The following is a 21,327-nucleotide window of genomic DNA, read 5'->3' as shown; positions in this document are numbered from 1 at the left end:
CTTGGTGACTTGGTAAAGGCTCATGGGCATCCTATGCCACCTTAGACCAAGGACAAGCCATTCTAATATTGGGCCTGCGTTATGTTTCTAGATTCTCTTCCAACCAGTCCTGTGGATCAATGTAGATTCCTGTGCTCATAAAAAAGGCACTGGGCACAGGGAGGTCACTAGCGCTTAGTAATCCGGGCCTGCCTTGTTTTCCTTCTCACTGTTGATCCATGGGTGACACAATGTCCTGGGTTACCGGAGACAGGCCCAGTGGATCTCTGCTGCCCCATGTAGTTACCAGCACGCCCTGCACTTGTATTTTCACCATCTGCATACGCAGTAGCTTGAATTTGCTGAGCCAAGGGAGTCTGGAGTTTCTGGTAAATCTCTTCCCTGTTCTTGTTCCAGTAGAGTCAGTGGTCATATGCCTGAAGACATGAACAGTGCCCCACACTGAACAGTGAACAAAGCCACATGGTGGCGGTGCCTTGAAGTGGGGGTCTTACTGCTGCTGGGAGCAAAGTCACTCACTGGATTTGCAGGTTTCTCTGTTATTGATGTTGAACTTTTGGCCTGAGGTCCACCATTGGTGAACTGGGACTGATAAAATATTAATAAATAAAGAAGCGAGCTAGCTTCCTGAATAGCATGTGCAAATTCATTAGCGCTCACCTCCCCAAATTGTCGGTTGATTTATTCGTGTTTTTTTTTCAACATATGTCCAAATGTGATAACAATGAACGGACAGATTCCATCAGCGATCTCCCAGGCTGTCGGTGTTTCATGGCCTTTGGGGTTAGGTTCTTGGCTGAGGCTATCAATTCATGGTGTCATTTCTTTCTTTTTTTAAAATACATTTATTTTTTATTTTATATATATTTGTGCTTTACCTGCATGTATGTCTGTGGGAGGTTGTCAGATCTTGGAATTACAGAGAGTTGTGAGCTGCCATGCGGGTGCTGGGATTTGAACCCGCATCCTCTAGAACAGCAATCTGATGCTCTTAACCACTGAGCCATCTCTCCAGCCCCACATGGTGTCATTTCTATTTGTGATGTCACTCAGCCTCCTCTCATGTTTCTCTGTTGGGGATAGAGGGCTGGTCACAAGGCTGTGTCTCCCCTAGACTTGACAGGCAGCCTTCTCTTTCCTCCTGTTCATTCCCAGGCACGCCTTCCTTTGACTCCAGCTGACCCGGGACATTATACAAGCAGGTCATCCCAAAGGCTCATGGGATTGAGATTATAGGTATGTGCTTTCTATCTCATTAAACTTAAAAGGTAGCAGAAACAGTTGGTGTTTAATAATGCAACTCCTCACAGTGTTCTGCATGCAATAGGTGCTCAGTATCACTTAGAAGAGTGAATTAGTTACCGAGTTCATATGAAAACCAAATAAGAGCTCTGTATAAGAAATATGCCTGGGCTGGCAAGATGGTTTAGTTGGTACAGGCATTTGTTGCCAAGCCTGGTCATTTGAATTCCATATGCAGAACTCACGTAGTGGAAAGGAAGAGCTGACTCCTTCAAGGTGACCTCTGACCTCCATGTGTGTGACATGGCATACGTACCCCCAAAAGATTAATTTTTAAAACTTGTTTGTGGGCTGGAGAGATGGCTCAGCCCTTAAAGGCTAGGCTCACAACCAAAAATATAAGTAAAACGTGTTTGTGAAGTGCACATAAAATCCCTGGCTATTTTCCTTTTCCTCATCTCAGGGGACCACCTGGGCCTCGGCCACTATAAACGCACAGCTTTGTAGACTGTGCAGTTTTAGCTGTTCTCACCTCCCACGTGTTGGGGGCTGCAACTGCTATTGGCTTCACTTTATAACTTGTACTTGCAGAGGTTAGGTGATAAATGAGAGATGAATAATTCCTTATTGCTACTTATCTGCTCAATCTATAAACGAGTGTCAGCATTTACCCAGTTGGGAGTTAAAGCTGTGCCTGGTATACTCATTAACTTGCTTAAAATAAGCCATAAAAATGGGCTTGGTAGGCAGTTCTTTTGACTAATTTTTAAAAATGATATTGGTCACTCTCCACTTACACATGTCTGACCTTTGGCAGATCACTTTAACCCTCTAGGCCGCGCCTGTGGAAGGGATGGGGCGGGGCAGGCTTCCACCAGCCCTAAGGACCTAGAGCTGTGCTTGTTCTCTAACTGCATGATTTTGGGATAGGCAAAATGAGGGATCCTGATAATCCCTATTAGAGCAATTACAAAGCAGTTGATAAGGGCCATCTGATCCCGGGCATCATGGAGGGCGGGGAGGCAGCTTGGGGGTAGTTAAAGCAAGCATTAGAGTTTAATTCTGTTACTTATTAGTGATGCGACCTTTGGCAGGACAACCCCCGAGTAGAGTCTCAGTTTCCTCAACCATCACAGTACTACCCACACTGATTACTCCAGAGGGCTGCAGGGAGGGGCAAATATGACACATTCTTGGAAGCACTTGGATAGCCGAAGTGCCAGTAGCATTCTCAATGCTGAGATGAGGGGGTGGGGGCTAGTCCCTCGGACAGAGCCAGGAGAGGGGCTCTTTGATTGTCCTTTGCTCTCTTTGGATTAGAAGTGAAAATGATTTTAATATCACACAAACACTGAATGCCTAGGAAGCTTCTCTGAGGTCTGTGGCCATTTGATAGAAAGAGACACTTTTGAATGCTAAATGGCACCTTAGTGAGAACAGCAGCCAGGGTCACGCTCACAGACCCAGCAGCTCTGAAATATAGACATGAGGTACTCTTTTCTGTTCTGTTGTTGTTGTTGTTGTTGTTGTTGTTGTTGTTTGTTGTTGCTTTCCTCAAGGGCTGGGTAGATACAACCCCACCTGGCCTTGCTCTCCTCACTTCTTGGTCTCCTTTGCTGGCATGGCAGCTCTGCTACAACAGGGTTATATAAACGGCCCACTTTCTGATGTGGATTTGATTCTTTCCTCAAATACAGGACAGAATTGGGATGTCAGCAAAAGTGTCTGGACCTTGCCCTTGTGAGACTCTTTTTCCAAGACAGCTCCCCGCCCCCCCCGCCCCCCCCCAATGCCAGTGCTGTGGAGAGGGGAGGGCCTGACCATGATGACTGCAGTGTCTGGCTGGGTCCTGCCTCCCTTGGCAGAGATGGGAAGAGATGAACCGAGATGGAGTTGAAGCCACACTGCGGAAACCTGAAGTTCTGCAGTACTGTAGGAATCATCTGCTCACGGGGAGAATCAAGGCCGAACTTGGAGAAAAAGATCGGTGTGGTGTTTTAGGACACCGCCTAGCGTGTTACAGTACAGCTGGCTAATTAAGGGACCAGGAAAGGGTTTAACCTGCTGCCTGTATCTTCATCTTTTGCAAGCATTAATTTGACTCAAGCAACAGCTATAAGATCATTTGAAGCGTCGTCCCTTAGTTAAGTAGGGTTTGCACTGCAGTTTGGTTTTGCCCATTCTTTTTGTCACTGCTCTCCTCTTCCCTCCCATGGTTTGACTACAGAATGACAGGACTGCCAGACTCTGAAAATTGCTAAGAGATGATTTCAAGGTTAAAAAAAAAAAAAAAAGCACCTGGTGCTTAGTTACCCTGAAGTGCTTTTGGTCTCTGGAGTCCTGGCTGTAATTCTCTGCTTTTCACCAAGGTCTTTCTTTCTGAACACCTCTGGCCTCTTGGCCATGGCTGAAAGTCTGACTTCCCCTAGCCCCCAAGGCACCCTCTCCTCCTCTTCCCAGACTGGGATAACCAACTTGGCTTCCCAGATGGCCCAGCACCTGGCTGGCATCCTCAGACCTTCCTGCCAGCAAAGGGAGTGTGAGTTGGAAGAAAAGTTACAAGAACAGAATGCTTTCAGTTTCAGAAACTCAAGGCTGCAGCAGAGATTTCAGACTGTCTGGAGGGCCGGGGTGGGGGGGGGGGAAGCCTCCCTGCAGGCGGAGGGGAGGCGCTCTGTAGAAATCACCACCTCAGGCAGCAACCTCAGCAGGCAGGAAGTATCCAGGACTGTTGTATGGTCTGACCAAGTTGAGTTGGGGGCCTATACAGCCTTTGCCTGGCCCACTCAGAATCTGCTCAGCCCTCCTCATTATTTTCACGAAAGTTTTTTTTTCCTCCAAAATTGAAACAAACACAATCATAACTCATTTAAAAATGAAGAAAGTCTAACAACAGAACCCCACTCATATCCACTCCTCTAGAAAGAACCATTCCAAACATGCTTCCTCACTCTGCCTCTCAAGGGAGTTTATATCCTGAGGAGTGGTTCCCAATCCATTGTAATTTAATAGTTGGAGCTCAGTGGTAAGCACACAGTTAGCACAAAGGGGGCTCAGAATACCATAGGTAGCAAACAATTAGAAAAATGATAAAAGACTACCATGAGACTTTGCTTTAGCACCGAATATGTCAAGAAAATACAACAATAACCATATTATGACTTTAGCAGTTTACAAAATAAATTATAAATGTTTATAATGCATGCTGCTATCAATTTTTGTTCCTCTGACTAAACTTCTGAGGTGGGATTGTCAAGTCCTAAGTTTTTGCATTTTCTTGTAGGCAAGGAACCGCAGGGACTTGCGTGAGGACTGACCTGCTGCCTTCCAACAGACCTCAGCCACGGTTTCTACAGTGCATCCCACAGCACTCAGTTTTGGATAAGATAGTCAAAGATATGTTCATCAACTTAGGAAAATGTCTGCTTCTTATTAAACATATTCAATATCTGAAGCGTTTGTAAGCCATAAGTTTAGAGAGTTAAAAAAAAAAGAGAGAGAGAGAGAGAGAAAGAAAAAACAAGGAGGCTATTAATGTCCAGCCAAATGCTTTTTACCCTCAACTATTGACTATTTTGGGAACCCAAAGAGGCTTCAGTTTAGAAGGACTTTAAAACACAGGAAACTGAAGCACAGAGATTTTAGGTAATTTGCCTAAGATAACTAGCCAGTAAAGTGGCGGGAAAGCTTCCAGAATGTTCTTTGTTGCCCATAAATTGTTTTTTGTAACCTTAGACTACTTATAGAGATCAATTTTATCTTTGGAAAAGGTGGCAGGCTCAGCTACTGAGCACATTCTTGCATCTTATTTCTAGAATATGCTACAAAAATAACTTCTCCAAGGTTACTTAGCTTGTCACTGAGCTACATTAGATCCAGGCTCTGGACATTGGCTACTGCCCAGTGTTTTCTCTGACCTGGCAGCATCCATTCCCTGTGGGCAACTGAAGAAAGTCAGCTTTCTCAAGGGGGCAGTGCCAGCCATCCAGGAATCTCCATTTCCAAGACAGAAGGAAAGCGGTGGCACTTGGGTGGGAGTATTTGTAGCCTCTGGCTCCTGGTGCACAAGGCAGGGGGAGCTCAAAGTCACAGGGGTAGAAAGGGATTGGCACTCTGAATTTAGGCAAGAACAAGCCTAGATTTGTGTCTCAGCTGAGGACCTTGGACTGCTGCGCTACTTTCAAAGTGGGTGGGGTGGAGGGATCCCCAGAAATCCGTGCTTAGCTCCCTGTGGTGGTGGTGGTGGTGGAGGGCCGAGTAAGGGGCCTCTTCCCTAGCATTCTGGGGAGGGAATTCTTGCATTGAATGGAAGGCTGACCAAGATAACCTCTGGAGCCCTTCCCACTCCCCACGTCTCTGATTTGTGTGCCTTGGGTGGGGGGGGGGAGAAACATTCAGTCATGGGATTGCAGTAGTTGATTTAGGGTCCCGCCCCAGTCGTCAGCATAACCCTCATCTTGGGCAAATAATTTAACCTGTCAGTACAAGGCACAATGCTTGGCATGAAGTTGAAGCTTTGCAAATGTTTGCTGAATGAATGAACGAGTTGCTGAATGAATGAATGAATGGATAGACTCAGGTGCCTGCAGCCTCAAGGAACCGTGGTGGAAAATGGAACCTCACCGCGTCTTTAGCATGAGTGTTTAAAAAAGTGTGATCCCTTTAAAAAAGAACAAACTAGCCCTTCAACTCAAAGGGGTAAGGTAATGGGTGAAAATATGACTTATCGGTACCCAGAACCACAGTTTCATTGGCGAGAGTTTTGTTTCATTCGTTCCCCCCCCCCCCCATCCCCAATGGCACACAACCCAGTCTGCAGTGGGATGCAGCAGCACAATCTTTCCATCCTCCCCCACCCCGGACGAATGCTAAATACTGAGGGCTAATGGATTGTTCTTGCTGCCGACCAGATTAGATAGCAGCCCTTCCGTTATCAGAGTCGAAGCCAGCCCCAGCGGCGGTGGTGGTGGTAGTGGTCGAAGACCGGGGAACCAGGAAGGCACAAAAACAAAAAACAAAAAAAACCCAGAGACGTTGCTAAGAAAGTGCGGAACACCAAGACCCTTTCACTTGGCCTCCCCAGAACTAAACCCCAAGTCTTCTATAGAGCCCCCTCCCCACAGTTCCTGGTCACGTGGATCTGCGTGTAGTTTAGACAGTAAGACCAACACAGGAACTCTTAGATTCTGTTTGGTGGCGGCGTTAAGGGTCCAGAATCCCTTTGAGGCATCCTCTCCCCGAGTGGCCTTTCGTGATTTGTCTGAACGGGGTCTAAGAGTCCCAGCATCGGAGTCTAAGGATCCTAGTATCGGGTCCAACTTTCTTTAATTTTGCTGTTTCAAATCACGAGAGATGACACAGTGTTCCTCCTCCTGCCTGGTGTCCCTTCTGAGTTTCCTATGCCAAATTTCTACTCATCAGTAGCCTTTCTTCCTCTCCCCTTTTGTTTGTTTTGGAGATGGGGGTGGTCCTTAATCTGTAACCCAGGCAGGCCTCAAAATCGTGGAGCAGCCCCTGCGGGCCTCAACCTCCACAAAGGCTGTCATTGAAGGAGGGAGACACCATGCTGGGCTAATAACCTTGGTTTTTAAAAGTTTGTTATAGGTTTGTTTTAGGAGTTACTGGTTGTTTGTTTGTTTGCTTCCTTCTTAAGAGAAAATGTTTTTCTTTTCTTGACTCAGAGGATATTTTTTTTCCTGCCTCCAGTCAATTTCTGAGAGCACGACTCATCCATTATCAAGACTATTCTGTAAAAATGCTCATGTATGATCTAGCAATACATTCCACATAAAGCAAACAATAAGCACTTAAAATCATTATTTATCTACAAGGAACAGCTAATTGTTCTGCCATTACCCTGATAGAACCACGGAGATCTAACCGAAAGCAAATACAATCTTAGCTGGTGAACAAGAATGGCTATTCTCTCTATCATTTTCCTGTAAAAATCTCCTGTGCTAGTGGGAAGCCATAATAAATACCGTGGTGGGATAAAGCATCTGGCCCCAAATTTTAGGGGGACAGGGAGCCGGGAAATCATACATGGAGCCTTTGGAAAGCTATCATAGAAGCTTCAGAAACTCCTTAAGAGAAAAAAACGAATTAGCTACATTGTAGTTCGATATTCAGAAATGGAAATGGAAATAATAATCCATCATGGGAAGGCTTTTGATTTCTCCAATGCAAGAGAGCAACACATGAAAATTAAAAACAAATTTATCATAAGGATTAACGACAGCGATGTCCCATTGAAAGTGGAAGGACCCAGTCAAATCCCTGGGGGAATGCAAAGGCAGCCGGTGTGTATTTGGAGGCAGTTGGCAGGAAGTGAATGTGACAACAAAAGGAGCCAAATTGGAAGAAAGCGGGACAAGCGAAGGAGACAATTTTGTTTGTTTGTTTGGATTTTGGTTTTTCCAAGACAGGGTTTCTCTATGTAGGCTTGGCTGTCCTCTGACTCCCTACGTGCTGGGATTACAGGCATGCACCACTACTTCTGGCGGTGTGTGAAGGAGACATCCCCCACCACAGGGTTTCTCTGTGTAGCCTTGGCTGTCCTGGACTCACTTTGTAGACCAGGCTGGCCTCGAACTTACAGCGATCCACCAGCCTCTGCCTCCTGAGTACTGGGATTAAAGGCATGGGCTACCATGCCGGGCCTGAAGAAGACAATTTTTATTAAGCCAGAATAGGAAAATTCTGGACCTGAGTTAGAAGAGGAGAGTGAGAATTGGGGGGCGGGATAGGGAAGAATGGGGGAACCGGTTAAGAGTTAGAAGAGAGAGTAAGAGAAAGGAGGAAAGAAGAGGAAGGGGTGTGGGTGTGGGTGGGTGTGGGGGGGGGGAGATGAGAAACCGGAAATGGGAAAACCAAGCAAAACGGAGAGTGTCTCAGAATGAATAAATACATCCCTAAGAATGACAAGTCGGAAGCGGAGGCAGAAGCACCATTTTCTGGTATCTAACGAAACAACAGTATTAGGTCCTGGGAGGGATGCTGGCGCTGGCGCTGGCGCCCACCCACGCAGCCGCACTGAGCCTGGCGTGTAGCTGCTTAGGGCTACCGTGGGGTGGAAGTCGGGTTGCAGCCACCATTCCAGCTTTTGGCTACTGTAAGGTACTGGGGTGCTCTGCTCAGGCATTTCACAAAGATCGAGTTCTCTCATAAGAAACAGGGAGCGAATGGAGAAAGTAGTAGTGGGACAATGTCCTTCCCTGACCCTTGGAGGAGGCGGCGACACGCAGATGCCAAATCATCCCGCTCTCCTAGACAAAGCCAGATTCGGCGGAGTTCAAGAGACACAGACTTCCCAAAGAGTCCTCTGATTTGCGGACGCGAGAAGCGAGTTGAAGGAATTTTCCCTAGGCCCAGTTTCTCTGGCCGCTTATCCCGCCCTGTAACTTTAATCTTAATATTAAAGTATTAATCGTGACTCCCTCTGTATTGCTCCAAAATCGACTGGAGAAAGGCGGAAATGAATATGCGTAAAGCGGCTTCTAGCCCGGCGTGGCTAAGACCCTCTGCTGTGTGATTTCCATGGGGGGTATTGAGATTAATCAAGTTGGGGGACACTTTTGAGAGGCGAGCTTGGCAATTGCTCGACCACAGACCTAAATCACCTCTAAACCTACGGCTCTCTTCTCTCCTTTCTGTGGCAGCGGGCTGCCACCGAACAATTCTGGATGGACATTTTTTAGGGTCCTCACGTCAGCAGTAGCAAACTAGGGAGACATGGGGGCCAGGCTTCCTACGAGGTTCTCCGTTGAATAGTGTGGACAACGGCTAAAGGAAAGAAGGTCGTGGGTTTCACACGCGACCCCTGGAGAGGGTTTGCAGACCGTAGGCGCAGCTATGCCGGCTCTTCTTGCTGTCCCAGGATACCTGGCCCATGGGGCTTTGTTCTGCTAAGGAGTTTGGGGCGCAAAGCACGGTGGCCCAGGCTGGTCACAAGAGTTCCTAGCTCTTGGACCAAGCTTCCTAGCTCACTAAGCCTGAGAGTGAGGAAGCGGGCCCGCTAGTATTCTCGAGCCGCTTTGCCTTCGTTCGCCACTCCCTCCAGCCCCCTAATCAAGGGACTTGAGCCGCCAACGGGCTAGACTGGTTAAAACGCATTCCGAGCAATTGGGCCTCAAAATTTCCACTTAGAGCTAAGCGGTGAGACTGGCGCGGGAAAGTGGCAACGAACCTCGTTTGGGGGGCCCTCCCTGCCTCGCGGAAGGGACCTGCTCAGCCGCTGCCACTTCGCTCCTCTTTGCCTCGACAGCTCATCCCACTGTGGGGAGGTCCAGCAAACCCCAGGCAGCTCAGTTTGCAGGTTCTATGGCCGTGCTCCCCGAGGGCTGTGAGACAGGGTCTGGGCGCCTCGAGGGCAGACTTTCTCTGAAAAAAGAGTTATTTAGTGGCTAATGCAAGCCTCTTTGGGCATATGTCGATCTTTCTCTTCCTTGGTCAGGGAGTGGGAAAAAAGAACCCAAACAAAGATGCAAAAGGAGTTTGTGAGCCACCTATTGCCACGCAACAAGGATTTAATTTGGCAACATTACTAATATAGTTTTCTTCTTTGTAATTTTTCTCATTTGGGGACAATTCTGTCTCTTTGGGCCGTGCAGAGGCGTTTTCTGCGGTCATATTATTTGAGAGTCTCCATCTCCCTCCCCAAATCGCACCCACTCCTTTAAAGAGCGTCGCTTCCTGTTCCTTCGAAGCCTAACTTGTGGGGATGTTTGCACACCGTGCAAAGTTTCCCCCGGGCACAGATTAGGTCCTGCGAGCTTTTCTGTGACAGACTGACATTTGACACAGCCGCTTCTCCCGGCTGCGCCCTGCACTCCCTCCCCAGGCCGCACGGAATCGGAGCTCAAAGCTCCTTTTCTTTTAGTTGACTTGCAGGAGCGAAGTTCCCCGCAGCTGCCATCCCTCGGCCCAAGCCTGACGCCGCCGGGTTTGTTGACCTTAGATCCGCTCTGGGCTTTTATCATTCGAGATCCTGGAGTCCCGCGGCGACCCCCCCCCCCCCCCCCCCCCCCGCCGCAGGATGGCTTTTCAAGCCTTTCTAGAGATCTCCCTTTTTTTTTCTTTCCAGAACTTACGGAAAAGCAGTCCCAATTCCCTAGATCGCTGAGAACCTCCAGGGCCTAAAAACACTAAGGATTTGTCCCCTATACCACACTTTCGATTCAGATAATGCAGGTGAAAGTTCCCCTCCCCCATTATCCGGATAATTGCCTCGAATCTCCACTTAGCGCTCTGTTTAGACAATTGGAGATTGATGGCTGGAGCCCAGAACCCCTTTCTCTGGGCAGTTCCCAGCTCTGAACCTCCCCAGACTTCACTGGTGCAAACCGTGACTTCCTTTCCTGTGCAAACGAACCAGCACTAGAAAGCCTTTGGAAATGGGTATTTGATTGGCCCTCCCGAGAGACACAACAGGGGCCGAGAGAGCAGCCCATCAATATTTCTCCCGTGCCAATCGCAGAAAACTGTCTTGAGGACCTCTCTAAATGTGATCCAAAAATTCAAATACCGTGCTCGGAACCCGTTCCTAGAAGAACGAAACTGGTGGCAATAAGCCCTTAAAAGGAGACTTTCAAATACCTTTTTATCCAAGACTGACTTATCATAAATAAAGATAGCAGAAACGAACCGCTTGCAACCACTAAACAGCAATAACAACAGTGTGGACAAGGACGGCAAACGACCATAACTCATAGAATTCTTGGAGCCGTGTACAGTATAAGCATTTTTTTCCCCAATCCATATAAGCATCCCCTCCCCATTCTTTCCCCAGCTAACTCTTCAAATTTCTTTTAGTTTTGGAGAGTATACAGGGGAATGAAAATAGAAGGAACTTGAGTGAGGTGCTGCGATACAGGGGAAGTGGGGGCCTGTAAGTTTCCAGGCAGCTTTTTAGTTTACTGCTGAAAGTTCATGCTAGCTGCAGGGGAATACAACCTCATCGCAGAGGCAATGTGTCCCGCACCAGAGCAACCTAGACACTTTACATCAAATCCTGCCCAACGCCAGAAGAGCAGGAAAGGCAGCTATTTAAAATCTGCCCAGATGTCTGTTGTCAACCTTTGAGCAAGCAGAGGTGGTCTGAACAGCTAGCTCTCTACCTTGCTGGCCTGGCAGAACCCGGGTTATTTGCCACTCTTCCAAGGCCTGGGGTCTCCTTATTCAAAGATGCCTACTGCCTACTGCCTACTGCCTCTGCCTCCTCGCTGCCTTCTCGCTCAGCCCTTTCCTCAGCTTCTCTGCCACAAATAGGATTCAAAGTGCACCACCCAGCACCCCTGTCATGAGAAAGAAAGAGAGGTAGGTTTGACGCAGCTGCAAAAGCAACAAACAGCCCAGGCTTCTCCCCCCATAGAGTGAGCAGGGAAAAAAAAAAAGACACACTTGCTTCCATATACCTTAGGGATCTACCTCTATCCCACTGGAGTCCGACCCTAGAATCAATGAAAAATCAAACCCACACAGCGCCTGGCTGACCCTTGGCCTGCTTGAGCAAAGAAAAGGAGGTGCAAATTCAGAAAGAGCCATTCACCCAGAAACCAGTGCAGCCCCTGGGGATCTTCTACAGACTTTCCGGGGGCCCAAAGCATCCAAGGTGCACCTGTGCCATGGCCGGGAAGGGCTAACCTCAGTTCTCCAGGGTGGTTCTTAAAAGGACACAGGTGGGCATAGGGAATCCCAGGGAAAGCAATGAGATCTGGGTTTGCTGGAGGGAAAAAAAGGCCCAAATAACACTAGCTTAAATCTTGTTTGGCCTCTGCTTTTTGTCAGACTGCTTTCACTCCCCAGGGTTTCCTTAGTGTGGGGGGGACCTATGTAATTTCCAACTACAGGAGTCAGGCAGTGAACCAGGAAATAGAGAAACTAAAATGCCAGCCAACTGTAAGAAAGAATAACAGAGATGGAATCGGAAGGAGAGAGAGAGAGAGAGAGAGAGAGAGAGAGAGAGAGAGAGAGAGAGAGAGAGAGAGAGAGAGAACCTCAGCAGGCTGTCTTTGAAAAAATCCATTCTTTTTCCTCTAGGAAAAGGCTGAAGAACTCCCACCTCTCACCGCACCAAGCCTGGGTGGGTGCCTTGGACTGGGAAGCCTTTCCCTCCCCCCTTTCCCAGGTTCCTCTCTGCCACACACACAGTACTCCTATGGCTTCCATCCCTCAACAGCTCCTCCTGGCTTTCCCTTGTCCGGGAGAGCCATTTGGAAGTGACTCACCCAAGGTGGAAGCTCTTCCAGGCTTGCTGGAGGCCAGCTTTCCCGTGACTGGATCAGCTTGTAGGCCCAGAGATTCCAGCCTGTTTCAGCTGGGTGGGAGGGAGACGTTGTGAGCTTGCTTATGTCTCCCTCAGCTCCCAGCTTTCCTCTCAGAATTAGATAACAGCAAAAATAGATAAGAGAAGTGATTCATTAATTCAGCGAGTCCCTGTGGCTGGCTTTTTCTTGTTGGTATGTGTGGAAGTGGAAGTAAGCCCTGGCAAGGCATAAAGCCCTGGCTGGATAATTTTATTTTATTTTATATATTAAAAAAAACAAACAAACAAATCTACCTTAATGAGGTTCTGCTGAGGCTGCAGAAGGCCTTCACACAGATGGAACACTCCTAGGACATCACCATTTACAGGGAGATGCTCCTCCCCCGAACCTGCTGCTGCACCCCAGAGCTGCCCTTAGAAAAGTGGTCCTACAGGTGGGCAGAGTCCCCTCTCTTCTGTCTTGTATGGCAGTGAAAAGCAGTGGACATTTTAGAGCATTGTTTGTTAGCACTAGGGGCAGCAGATCCTCCTACGTGCAGATCATGACCTTGAGTGAGGCGAATGAACTCCAAGAGGTGGCCAAGTCACGGAGCAAAGGAGGGCGGAGCCCGCATCGCATCGGACTCCCCGTCAGTTGAGTCCTAAGCGGGTGATGAGCAGTGGCTTCTTAGCACAGGAAGAGAATGAGGATTGTTCCCTCCCTGAGCAGGAATCTTCTGCTAGGTGACTGTCTGCTTGGCTTGAATACTTCTAGGGATGTGGGACTCCTTTGCCACTGGCCCCCAAGTGACCCGGGAATGCAGAGTGAGCCGTGGGAACCAGGAAAACAGATCTCTCTGGTTTTACTCAGGGTAGATGGCCCCTGTGGAGTTGGTGTCTCCCAGAGGAACCGTCTTAATAGTAACAAGAAGAATAAACACAATGCCTTCATAGGTTAATGCTAATGCATTTCCCAGTTCATAGAGTCCTGGGGTCCTTGAAACAGTCCCTGATTGGTGGGAAGAATCCAGACAGGTTATTACTGGTCTCCAAATGTGGAACAAAAACCTGGGACTGAAAAGCCAGGTTGGGTGGCGGGAGGGGGGGAGGGGGAAGGGGGAGGGGGAGGGGGAAGGGGGAGGGGGAGGAATCCATCAGGAAAAAATACAAGCTGAAGAGAAAGAGAGGTGAGGGAAGGCCTGGAAGAAAAGGGGAAGATGTAAGAGAAACAGGACTGCCTTTCCCTTCCAAGAAGTTTGTTATGAATATTTTCAGAGTGATGAATAAGGTGTCCACTACGGCCCTCTGTCTCTACGTGCTGCCCTTACCAGATGACTTGCAGAAAGTATTTCACAGGAAGATGTTCGCGTAAAACTCCCCAAAGCGTCAGGTCATTAAAATTCCCGAAGAGTGAGTTGCTCATGATGGGGGACAGGCTTTCTGTCTAGCAGGCTGTCACCAGCGCAGTGCTTTGGTCACGTGGGTTGTACTGTTGTTATTATAAAATAAACACAACACAAAAGTTACTGCTTCAACTTCTTTAAACTGCAGGATTCAGTGGCATTAAGGACATTTATGCACAACCATATCTGTCTCCAGACTCTCTCTCAAGAGTTCTACCACTTAACTCCACCCCAGGCCTGCTTTCACCCTATTTCTATTTTTTAAGATTTATTTTTGTTTTTAGTTACGTGTTCAAGTGTGTATCTGTTATTGGTGGTTGCAAACCACTGGTATCGGGGCTCTGGTCCTCTGGGAGAACAACAAATGTTCTTAATCTGTAAGCCATCTCTCTTGTCCCCTAGTTTTGATCTGAGGCAGGGTTTTACTATGTAGCTCAGGCTGGCCTTGGACATCCAATCCTCCTGCCTTACTCACACCTTCCTATCCCTGCTCCTCCCTTTCCTCTTTTTCTTTCTTCTTTCTGAGACCAGGCTGGGCTTCAAACATGCTAAGTAGCATGACCTGGAACTCCAGATCCTGCCACCACCTGCAATTATAGGCATACATCACCATGTCATGCTTAGAGTGATGGAGTTACAAGGGATCAGACTCAGCCTCGTATAAGAAACCCCGGAGTTATTAAGTGTTTTTTTTTGGGAGGGGGGAGCGGGGAGGGGAATTGAAACTCCACCATTCTGTAGTCTAGCCTGTGGTTCTACAATAAGCACTCAACCAGCACACACCCACGCCTCTCTGACTATACTGCTTATGTGAGTTTGGTGACCACAGACACCTATCTATCATAGGTGTCACTTGGCACTGTGTCCTTATACCTCATCCATGTTGTAGCACGCGCTGCTAGCGTTTCCATTCTCTCTAGGGCCAAATGATGCTAAACCATGTGTACAGACCACATTCAATTTCTCCATCCATCTGCTGATGGCTACTTGGGGTGTTTCCAACTTTTAAAAAATATTTCCTTTACTTTTTTTTTTTTTAGATTGTGATATAATTACATCATTTTCTCTTCCCTTTCCTTCTTCAAAAGTCTCCCATATACTCCTCCTTACTCTCTTTCAAATTCATGGCTTCTTTTTCATTAATTGATTTTGCATGCAAATGTGTGTATATCTATCTGTCTATCTGTCTATCTATCTATCTATCTATCTATCATCTATCTATCTTTGTTATTCCTAAATAATAAGTACAACCTGCATAGCCTGTTTAATGCTACTTGCATACATGTTTTCATGGCTGACCATCTGGTTTTGGTGTGTTCTTTCTCAGGGAAGATGTTGCTACTTTTAGCCACCGAGAGTGACAGTGCTCGAACACTGTGTACACGTATCTGTTCTGCACTCTGCTTGTGTACACATGTCTGTTCTGCACTCTGCTTGTGTACACGTATCTGTTCTGCACTCTGCTTGTGTACACATGTCTGTTCTGCACTCTGCTTGTGTACACGTATCTGTTCTGCACTCTGCTTGTGTACACATGTCTGTTCTGCACTCTGCTTGTGTACACGTATCTGTTCTGCACTCTGCTTGTGTACACATGTCTGTTCTGCACTCTGCTTGTGTACACGTATCTGTTCTGCACTCTGCTTGTGTACACACATCTGTTCTGCACTCTGCTTGTGTACACGTATCTGTTCTGCACTCTGCTTGTGTACACGTATCTGTTCTGCGCTCTGCTTGTGTACACATGTCTGTTCTGCACTCTGCTTGTGTACACGTATCTGTTCTGCACTCTGCTTGTGTACACATGTCTGTTCTGCACTCTGCTTGTGTAAATGTATCTGTTCTGCACTCTGCTTGTGTACACACGCCTGTTCTGCACTCTGCTTGTGTAAATGTATCTGTTCTGCACTCTGCTTGTGTACACATGTCTGTTCTGCACTCTGCTTGTGTACACACATCTGTTCTGCACTCTGCTTGTGTACACGTATCTGTTCTGTGCTCTGCTTGTGTACACATGTCTGTTCTGCACTCTGCTTGTGTAAATGTATCTGTTCTGCACTCTGCTTGTGTACACATGTCTGTTCTGCACTCTGCTTGTGTACACGTATCTGTTCTGCACTCTGCTTGTGTACACGTGTCTGTTCTGCACTCTGCTTTCCTTTCTTTTGTGAAGATCCCCAGAAATGGAGATGCTGAACCAGATGGTAATTCTGTGTGTCATTTTGTGAGTTACTGCTACAATACTTTCTGCCTTTTATGGAGTTTTGACCTAAAATTGGAGAGGGTCTTGCCTTTCCATCTTGGGAGCAGTGGTATGTACTTACTTCAGCTGGCATCCTGCTGAGGGGAGACGGCAGGCCTTCTGAGGAGTTCTGTAAGAGAGAAGCTCTGTAGACAAGAAGGTCAGATGTGAAGTTCTTTCTAGAACTGCATCAGATCTGAGAGAACACCCACAGGAAACTTTGGGCATTGTAGTGCACTAGCAAGAGCCCCCAGGCTCAACTGTCAGCCCCGCCATCTCCATGTGACCACAGGAATCTGGGCTTTCCATAGCCTTTGCAGGGCTTCCAGTATTCAGGAAAAATACACATTTTTTTTTGTGCTCCAATTTCTTAAAAACAAAACAAAACAACAAAACAAAAACCACAAAGACTGGATGTGGTGGATCACTGTAATTTCAGCACTTGGGACGTAGAGGCAGGAAGACCAAGAGTTCAAGGTCATCCTCAGCTGCTTAGCCAGGTTGAGACCAAGCTATGAAAAGAAGGGTCAGGAAACCTGGGGCTGTTCATGACATCTGTGATTTAATTTCTCTCTACACCAAGTCATTAGGCTGCGAAGCAGAAAGAAGCATGATTTTGTTTCCTATGACTTTGAACTTGCAAAATGTATCTTGTGAGGGCCTGACACTTGACCATCTTTCGGTCTAGCCTGTGGGTCTATGGCCATAGTTAGACCAGCTTGATTCTGAAGAGAGAAGGAAAGCCATTGCCTAGTGAAGTTTAGATGACATTGTGATGGGACTGACTGATCTTGATTAACTCCAGTGAAGGCAACTTGAATCTGTGCTTGTCCCCTTAGGCCAGAGGGACAATCCAGGCATGAGAGCCACGAGGCTGGCAGAGCTGTAGGTACTAATACCAACCAAAGCGCAAGTCACGCAGATCCACATTTGAGTGGGTGTGGTGGTGGTCTCTTGTAATCCTAGTATTTGGGAGGCAGAGGCAGGAGGATTGCTGTGGCTCCAAGGCCATCCTGGTTTATATAACGAGTCCTAGGCAGACCAGATGAAAACCCATGTGAGTGGCCAGAGGGACGTAGAGAAGAAGCCCCATCTGAAGCTCTTTCTCCTTATTCTTTCAACACACATGCAAGCACACCAGCATACATACACACAAACACACACACAAACACACCTGCATATAGACACACAAGTACAGCTGTGAACACATATGAGCACACACTTTTTTATTGGCTTATCTTATCAAAATGTTCTATGTTCGTTGCTTAAAAGTAGTGTAGGCGCCGGGTGTGGTGGTACATGCCTTTAATCCCAGCACTTGGGAGGTAGAGGCAGGCTGATTGCCAGCCTGGTCTACAAAGCAAGTCCAGGGGACAGCCAAGGCTAACACAGAGAGACTCTGTCTCGAAAAAAACAAACAAACAAAAAACAAACAAACAAACAAAAAACAAAAAACCAAGAAAAGTAAAGTAGTGTAGGCAGCACAAGGAGACCTATTCTAACCTCTTGCTCTTTCATTCTCTGACAGGGCTAGCCTTTCCTTAGAAGGTCTCACACTTATGCTAGACTCCAGAGACAGCCTCCAGATATTCCATTTCTTCCTCTGTGTGAGCTCACTAATGGAAATCTTTTTTGTTTTTGTTTGTTTGTTTGTTTTTTAAGGCAAGGTCTCTCTACATAGCTCTTGCTATTTTAGAACTCACTACATAGACCAGGCTAGCCTCAAACTCACAGACATCTGATTGCCTCTGCCTCCCAAGTGCTAAGACTAAAGCTGTACACCATCATGTCTGGCATTAGTGTATATATCTTTAAGCCTCCGTTTTCAAGAGTATAAAATAGGTACAGTAATAATTCTTCTTCTTCTTCCTTTTTTTTTTTCTGACACAGAGTTTCTCTCTGTGTAGCTTTGACTGTCCTGGACTCACTTTGCAGACCAGGCTGGCCCCGAACTCACAGTGATCCACCTGCCTCTGCCTCCCAAGTGCTGGGATTAAAGGCGTGCACCACCACCACCCTATACAGTAATAATTCTTATTTCTCAGGGCTCCTGCTAAGATTCACATAGTCTGTGGTTCCTGACATTAAAAACATTGACAGTAGGGTTATTATTATGAATATTATATGTGGGCAAGATGGGTTTTGTGGTTTGAATGGGAAGTGTTCTTGCGGACTCGTGTGTTGGAACACTTGGTTCCCTGCTGGTGGCTCTGCTTCAGAAGGCTGTGGAACACCGAGGAGGTAGAGTCTTGCTAAAGGAAGTGGATCGCTGGAGGCCTTAAGGTTTTTCTGGCCTGATCCTACTTCCTTTTCTCTCTCTCCTTCTTGGCTGGGGACGCAACCTTATGAGCTACCTCATGCCCCTGTAGCTGTGCCTTTCCCACCACGATGGCTGAACTACATCCCCTCTTAGGCTGTATGCCGGAACCACCTCTCCCCCAAGTACTTCTGGTCAGGTAGTAGCCATAGCAAAAAGGTTTGCACTGATGTTGGGGATCCTGCTGCAGGAACCTACACCAACGTGTGTCCAAGGCAGGAAAGCCAGGTGAGTGTCGGTGGGTCACGACTTCTGTAGGCCCAGGAGCTCAGTGCTGTCTGTAGCTGACAGTCATCTGTGGCATGCTGACATGGCTGCAGCGTGAGACCAGGATGCCCTGAGAGACTAACTCTCAGTTAGTGTGTGGCACTTTATTGGCTCTTGTGCTTCAGGAAGAATTCAGTGATTCTGTAATTTCCCAAAGTCCCTGAAGCACGCACAGAGGTGAGGACAGGGTCAGGCTCTGACTCCACTTCGTATTCCTGCCTTGCACAGACTGATATCATCTCTTGGCTCTAGCCTACTATGCATTAGTTTTCTTTTTTTTCTTTTCTTCCTTCCTTCCTTCCTTCCTTGCTTCCTTCTTTTCTCTTGTAGAAATGAGATAATGATTTATGCTTTTAACATGTATAGTGCAGTCAATGGTGTTAGTGCATCCAAGACTGTGCAGCCAGCACCAATGTCTAAATCCCAAACATGTCTGTCCCTTTGGGCTGTGCTTCAGTGGATCTTCACGGATAGTTTCGTATCTAAATTCCCAGGTGTCTGGTTAGAGCACTTCCCAGAGCGTTGTTAGTCTGACTCCACATTGCCTTGGCTTTCTAAGATGCACGTTAAGTCCCACCAGCTTTTCCTTGCCTCTGTTCAGTGGCATTGGAGACTCCAGGACTGGAGCTAGGGGCCGTTCACACCAGCTTTCCACTGCGCTGTGTGTGCTCCCCGTATCAGCTTTTCACAGCTGTGACACATTCCTGAGGAATTATTTAAAAGACAGAATGGTTTACTCTGGATCTTGGTTTCATTGCACGGCCACTTGACCTGGCCACTGTGGGCCTGTGTTGTGGCACTGCATGGAGAGGTCACAGAAGCAGGGTGGCCATCTCATAGCAGCCAGGAAGCAGAGGGAGAGAGGAGGTATGTCTTTCCAGGACTCAGGAATCTACTTCCTCCTAGTGTGGCCCTGTCCTACTTTCCGTCACCTCCCAGTGACGCCATCAAATTAGGCATCCATTCAACAGACCAACTGATGATATCAGAGTCCTTGTGTGCCAATCACCTCTCAATAATTAGATCCATCGGGTGGGAGCCAACCCTAAAACATGAGCTTTGAGGTACACTTCATAGCTGAACTTACTAAATGCCTTCTGTGTGAATGCGTGTGTGTGTGTGTGTGTGTGTGTGTGTGTGTGTGTGTTGGGGATAGAACCCAGGGCCTTAACATACCAGGCAAGGGCTGTACCACTGACATGCACCCAGCTTCCTTAACTGGCCTTAACTTTGCAGGAAGGCCTTGCATTCAGAGCTTCTGGTTCCCACTCTTGTCTTCTGCCTGTGCAGGGCTGACTCTGATCTGCCCACCATGTTCTTCGTTGGGTTTGGGATATTCTACTCACACTTTCAGATGAGTAATATGAGCAGCTATCTGTGCTGCAGCCGCCACCAGTTTACAAGTGTTTCCATCTCTTATCCTCTTTGATCCTTCCCACAGCCCATGCGTTTGAGCAGCAGATGTTTTTTCATACGTTCCTTTGAACCTGCTCCTGGGAGTCTCCCAGCCCCTCCATTTTGGGTACCAGACCAGCATCTCACTAATCCCACTCTACTGATGTCCTAGTCAGGCCAGTGTCTTTCCAAGGCAAAGGCAGCGCCACGAAAGCGTGCAGCCTCTTGTCTCATGTGTTTATGAACCAATTATGCATTTGGGTTTATCTGGTTACTTCTCTTGGAACATAAGGTCTTCAGGGGCAAAGAACATCTGGAAATTTCCTTGTTAAGGACCAAGAGAACTTTTTGGGGGACAGGGGTGGTGGCACTGCACTCCACACATGGTTTCTCTGCTGTCCTCAAGTAGTGGAATCTTCTCTGTCATTTTCTGGGGCTTAGGATCAAGTGTCCTATGTTTGAAAAAATTCAAGATCAATACAAAAATGTTTTTGGACTCTCTAACCAAAGATAAGAATGAAAAAAAAAGCCATCTGTTAGAGTTGGAGAAATGCTTCATTTTTAAAAGAGTACTGCATGCTCCTCCAGAGGACCTGGGTTTAATTCCCAGAGCCCACATGATGGCTCACAACCATCTGTAACTTCAGTTCCAGGAGATCAATGTCCTCTTCTGATACAAAATACAGATAAAACATTCAGGCACATAAAATAAAAATAAACTAATGTTTTTAAAAGATCATTCTGTCCACTGGGATTGTAAATTTGGTAGACTGCACATCTTCAGGGGGCATCAATGGCCTATTTGGAATCCTTAAAATGAACTACATTGTTAATAGGTCTCTTTGTCTTTGTCTCTGTCTCTCTCTGTCTCTGTCTGTCTGTCTCTCTCACAGACACACACACACACACACACGCGCGCGCGCGCGCGTGCACTAGGGGATCAAACCATGACCTTGTGCATGTAAAGCACTAATGGAGCTACAACCTCAACCCCTATTAGATTAATCTGAAAATCAATTTTGACAGTTAAAACAGACTGAATACTGACTAACATGGGGCTACACACAAAAATGACTCATGGGAGATGACTGCACTAATGAGCAGACTGAAACCTCCTTCTGCTTAGGTCAGCTGTTTAAGGCCAAGCATTTCCTTGAGGTTTTATATGTTAAAAGGGAAAAGGCATGCCATTCCAATCCCTAACCATCACCTATTTCTC

General features: G+C 47.1%; 1 protein-coding gene across 2 annotated transcripts in view; it reads right to left on the bottom strand.

The window, feature by feature from the left end:
• The window catches only part of GATA4 (GATA binding protein 4), a 64,107-nt gene extending 51,384 nt beyond the window's left edge, over positions 1-12,723 (bottom strand). For both annotated transcript variants that reach the window (XM_084767112.1, XM_084767114.1), the window contains exon 1: positions 12,468-12,723. The gene's annotated coding sequence lies outside the window, so the exon portion shown is untranslated. The remainder of the gene's footprint in view (positions 1-12,467) is intronic.
• Positions 12,724-21,327: the final 8,604 nt, after the last annotated feature.

This window comes from Acomys minous (assembly GCF_964271855.1).
Source record: "Acomys minous genome assembly, chromosome: 18".
In the NCBI taxonomy this organism is placed as follows: Eukaryota; Metazoa; Chordata; class Mammalia; order Rodentia; family Muridae; genus Acomys; species Acomys minous.
Note: the sequence above shows the minus strand (reverse complement) of the source record. Positions and strands in the feature narration are given on the sequence as shown.